The sequence below is a fragment of the Alexandromys fortis genome, unplaced genomic scaffold, assembly GCF_014885135.2.
Source record: "Alexandromys fortis isolate MF-2015 unplaced genomic scaffold, M_Fortis_MF-2015_v1.1 scaffold_1439, whole genome shotgun sequence".
NCBI lineage: Eukaryota > Metazoa > Chordata > Mammalia > Rodentia > Cricetidae > Alexandromys > Alexandromys fortis.
In genome coordinates this window covers 3,089-7,977 of record NW_026069305.1, presented here as the reverse complement: position 1 = coordinate 7,977, position 4,889 = coordinate 3,089, and the positions used below count along the sequence as shown (strand labels likewise).

The 4,889-nt window shown below is 49.0% G+C and overlaps 1 long non-coding RNA gene across 1 annotated transcript; it reads left to right on the top strand.

The window, feature by feature from the left end:
• Positions 1-211: 211 nt before the first annotated feature.
• On the top strand, positions 212-1,683 carry LOC126496162 (uncharacterized). The gene is made up of 3 exons (XR_007590295.1): positions 212-353; positions 767-790; positions 1,358-1,683. It is a non-coding gene; the product is annotated as an uncharacterized lncRNA (long non-coding RNA).
• Positions 1,684-4,889: the final 3,206 nt, after the last annotated feature.

Below are 4,889 nucleotides of genomic sequence, written 5' to 3'. Positions count from 1 at the left end.
ATTATAAATGTTTTTAGGTGCAAACAGCTCTCAGCGCTGTGCTGGCCACCCCTGCCCCTTCCTCCCCTCAGTGCTGAGTTCTAGATCTCTCTTCTGTCCCTTCCTTGCCCTGGATAGGGTCAGAGCAGAGACCGGGTCCTCCCAGCTCCTTCACCTCTTACAACTCAGGCAGACTTTAGGTTCTCAGTCAGGGCTGTTGGGATGTGTGGGGACAAAGCTGACACCCAGGTTCTGCTCCCCAGGGGCACAGTCTGAGTCTGCCCAGAGCAAGATGCTGAGCGGCATTGGGGGCTTTGTGCTGGGGCTCATCTTCCTCGGGCTGGGCCTTTTCGTCCGTCACAGAAATCAGAAAGGTGAGGACCCTGGGGGAAACTGGGGATGGTAGTGGGCTGTGCTGAGGGGAGGAGCTGAGTTGGGAGGACACAGGAGACCCTGGGGGAGATACTGGAATTAGATTTTACTGGTTGTGTGACTGTACCATAGAGTTGTGGTGGAGTTCATCTTGGGGCTTCCATCATTGTCCACCACTGTCCACTCTCATTGCCTCTTTTCTGGATGCTTTGACTGCTGAGAGAGCTTGAGCCTTGCTTTCTCTCCTTCTGGTGGCAGCTTCATCCATTTTGCCAGGGGCGGGGATGCTCAGGGTCTTAGTGAACTCATGATGAGAGAACAGCTTCAGCTAAGCCACACATCCTATTGTCCCTGGTCTGAGTAAGAGAGTCCCTGCTTTTATAACAAGACCTTTCTCTGTGACTTCCTTTTGTAGGACCTCGAGGGCCTCCTCCAGCAGGTAATAATATTTCAGCCTTTATCTGAAAGGGGCATGGTTGTGTGCGTGCAAGGAAAGGGCATGAGATGTTGTACCTGACAGAGTCCTGATTCATAGCCTGTCTCTGCTGTGGGGTTGAGAGTGTCATAATCAGTGTCTATACAACACTCCAGAGGTTGTCCCCAAGCAAAACTTTGCCACCATCACTTGAGTGGTGTCTTGAGTGGAGCCTGAGCCATGCCTTGAGTTTAGGCACTAAGATGTTGCCTGCTTTGTGCCCCACACTGGAGACTGATATTGATAGCGGCAGAGACCAAAAGTCCTGCAGAGGAGACAATCCCTCCAACTTACCAAAAAGATCAGATCCTTCATGTATTCTGGGGGTAATGGCTTCTCTTCTACCTCCCATATGTTTGTGTCCTGTGAGCTCTGTGCCCCCTTTAGCTGTTTTCAGCTCTGCAGAGTTGATGGGAAGATGATGCCATGGCCTGGACACAGCTTTCTTTGTCTAACTCAACAGAATCCAGGAGGAGAGTCAGGCATCTCCAGGGGACCTTTTGTGACCACTCCCTTTATCTGTCTTCGCAGGGCTTCTACAGTGATTCCTGGTGTTCTGGCTGAGTTGACTGTCACACTATAAAGCTTGTCCCTGTCCTCAGTTCCTGTCTGTGCCAGCCTGCCTGTCCCTCTCTGATTCAGAGTCTAGCATGGTTCCAGTATACCCACCAGTTCAGCCTTTGTGATCCCTGACTCCCCAAGGCTCTGTCTTTGCCTCTGCTCCTGGACTGATTCTAGAGACTCTATCTGTATACTGCAGCACCATCTACCCAGACCCCAGGCCTTCTGTTTCCACTGTCCCATGGGGCTGCTGAAGAGATGTTGAAAACATTCACCTTTTTCATAATTAAACATGTTCTGAATTATGTATCCTGAATCTCCTTAACTGACGGGGCTGAGTGGGAGTGATGCGGGGCAAGGTGGCCCAGCCAAATTGTGGCTGGAAGTGGTGGCTTCTATCATGAAGGTGATGGGAAACATCCTGGGCTCCATGTAAGGGTGGGCTGAGGAGACAGACACCTGCTGTCATATCTTCATAGTTGGTTCTTTTGCTCTTCAGTGTCCTGTTCTCACACCACCACAGCCTCCTTCATGTTGGTGAGGACAGTGCAACTAAACCTGGTGGAATTGTTGGGGATGGATGCTGTGACCTGTTGTAATAGGAGCAGCGGGGCTGCGTCCCCAACACCCCAGCTGCTTGGCTAGCTCATGCCCGAAATAACAACACACAAACTGTGTTCATTTAAGAACTGCTTGACCCATGAACTCTAGCCCTTACAGGCTAATTCTCGCACCTGGACTAGCCCATTTCTAATGATGTGTGTAAGCACCCCAAGGTGCGCTTACCGGGAAGATTCTAGCCTACATCCATCCTGGGTCGGAGTTGCCTGGGAGAGCTGAGCATGGCGTCTCTGCTCCAGAGAGCAGAGCTGTTGGGTCTCTCCGGAAGCAGAACAGAGTCTGACCTCACTTCCTCTTCCTCCCAGAATTCTATTTTGTTTACTCCTCCCACCTATGCTTTAACCTATCAGGGCCAGCCAAGCAGTTTCTTTATTGCTCAGCCAATGAAATCAACAGATTGATATGACACTCCCACATCAGTGACCTCTCATCACTGTTATTCCAAATGTGTCCTGTGAAGTCACACTGGTTAAAGCACACTTTCATTTTTTAGAGATTAAAATATTTTTGTGGTTGCAAATGATAACCACCCAACTTAACCCTATTGTGTTGATGTTGTAAGGAGGCGGGGTGTTGTTGGTCAGCAGTGACTGGGTACCTGTGACTGATGAAAGTCGTCTCTCCTCGGTGTCACCGCCATCTGCCCTATCTTCACTGCATCTCCTGGTCCCTGTGTCCCTGTGTCTCTCCATCTCTGTCTCTTGTTCCTCCTGCCTGTCTCACTGAACAGAGCCTTCTCTCTCCATTTTTCTCTGTCTACACCTTGGTCATGTGTCCTTTTCTCTGTGTTTCTTTTGCATCTCTTTCTATATCTCTCCTATTACCTCACATCTTACCTCCCTTTCTGTGTGTATTTCTGACTTTGTTGTCTATATACCAATGTTTTGACAATTTTAGGGAAATCCTTACTGACCAATCCTAGGTGACATATAAAACACTGAAAAACACTATCATCTCTACAAGGATGTGAACAGGTGGTATTGTGTTCATCTCTCTTGTTAGAGAAATGAATTTCCAGGGCCTCCGCATGGAGGTGGTTGCATCAGCCTCATGGGGCACCTGGATCTCCAGATCCACTCAAAGCAGGGATAAGGGGTGGCTTGGTTTTGGTAGGCTTGAGACATTTTATGTTGATGGTCAATTTGGAGACACATCTCTGGACATATTTGTGAGAGGCTTTCTAGATTAGATTGAGGTGGGAAGACCTTAAAGGGGCTGAGGTTCCCAACAGGAAAAACAAAGACAAGAGGGGCATGGACATTCACTTTTCTCTGATTCCTAATGTTGGACCCTGAAGTCCAACTACCAGGAGTAGTTGCTCCAAGAGACCATCTCTCACACCACAGTTGATGTAAAAGCATGATTATTAATTTATTAATTCTGTCATGACAGAGTCTTTCAGCATTTGAGAAGCCACAAAGACCCCAAATGGCTGGTACAGGCTACTTTTAAAGTAAAAAGCCACAGAAAAAAAAGAGGGAGTCTAGGGGTTGTTCTTTAACTATTATGATTGGCTTATTCAAAGGGCAATTACCAATAATTGGCTGGAGAGTGGTTGCCAGATCAGAAGAGGTAAAAGGAAACATCTGAGGGTCACTTTGCCCCTCTCCCAGGGACTGAGTCAAAACATCTGTGGGTTATCTTGTCCCAGAGCTCTACTTGGAGAACACTCACAAGGACTCAGGGAGATGGAAAGTTCCCAACATTTCAGTATGTGCATGCATAGCTGTTAGGTCCTTGATTCCCAGGGGAGGGGGGCAGCACTAAGGCATGGAGGCTGAGAGGGTTCAGAAATGGCCTCAGAATTGTCAGAGATGGCTTGAGAGTTATCCCAGAGTTTTACACTGACAGTGGATGAGCTGTGACTTCCCATCCTCCTACTGGCCTTCCCCAACAAATGAGCTGACCCCTGTTGCTCCTTGACAGGTGTTTTGGCAGAATCATGAGAAAGGTAACTAATGTAAAACCCAACAGAACAAGTGGCCCAGGTATGTGTGGTTCTTGGTGCCCTCAGTGGAGGTGCCAGCTCGCAGGTATGCCATCATTACACAGGTACATGGTGTCATCGCATTGCTGAAATTCTTAGTGTTGGAGTTCCTATAACCTGTGAACATTGTGACCTATTGATCCTAGTGCCATTCTCTACCTGGTTACTAGGACAGTCACCACACATGGTGGCCTCTTTGATTGGTTTCAGTCCTGAGAGCTGCAGTCCATCTTCAGCTCCGCTCCCCTCCCATCGCTTTGGAGCCTGCCCTGGAACTCACTCTGTATACCAGGCTGGCCTCCAACTCACAGAGATCCACCTGCTCTGCCTCCCCATGCTGGGACTGAAGGTGTCCACTGCCACCATCACCACCCAGACAGTTCTCCTTTCTTAAACACTGGTGACCCTGTCTCTGAGATCATGGGAGACCACGCCTCAAAGGAGCACACCCTCATCCACACACTTCTTGTGAAGGATGTCAACAGGATTCTCATCCTCTGGACCAGGTCAGAATCGGGTATCTTCTGAGATCCAGGCTGCAACACAGGCCATCAGCCAGGGGTACTATTGGGTGTGTAGACTGCACTTGGGGTTCTGCTACCCAAGGTTGTAGTCTGAGTTTTTTCAGAGCAAGATGTGTACACACACAGCCCACAGAAGCTAGAAGAGGGCACCAAGATCCCTGGAACTGTAGTTACAATGATTGTGAGCCACCACGTGGGTGCTGGAAACCTAACTCAGGTCCCTGAAAGAGCAGTCACTGCTCTCCAGTCCCCAGCTAGAAGTCTTGCAGTCGTCCTCATTGATCATTGGTGCTTACATCACAGAACACAGTGGGTGCTGTCCTCTTTACCAAACTGGCTAAAGGACCACTTTCCTCTTGGGGGAATGGGA